Genomic DNA, 408 nt, shown 5'->3' on the forward strand with positions numbered 1-408 from the left:
TTAGACAGATCAACGAGACAGAAAGTTAACAAGGATATTCAGGAATTGAACTCATCTGTACATCAAGCGGACCTAATCGACATCTATAGAACTCTCCACCCCAAATCAACAGCATATACATTCTTCTCAGCACCACATCACACTTATTCCAAAATTGACCACATAATTGGAAGTAAAGCACTCCTCAGCAAATGTAAAAGAACAGAAATTATAACAAACTGTCTCTCAGACCGAGTGCAATCAAACTAGAACTCAGGACTAAGAAACTCAATCAAAACCGCTCAACTACATGGAAACTGAACAAAGTGCTCCGGAATGACTACTGGGTACATAACGAAATGAAGGCAGAAATGAAGATGTTCTTTGAAACCAATGAGAACAAAGATACAACATACCAGAATCTCTGGG

Source organism: Colobus angolensis, unplaced genomic scaffold, assembly GCF_000951035.1.
Source record: "Colobus angolensis palliatus isolate OR3802 unplaced genomic scaffold, Cang.pa_1.0 Scaffold312, whole genome shotgun sequence".
NCBI classification, from domain to species: Eukaryota; Metazoa; Chordata; class Mammalia; order Primates; family Cercopithecidae; genus Colobus; species Colobus angolensis.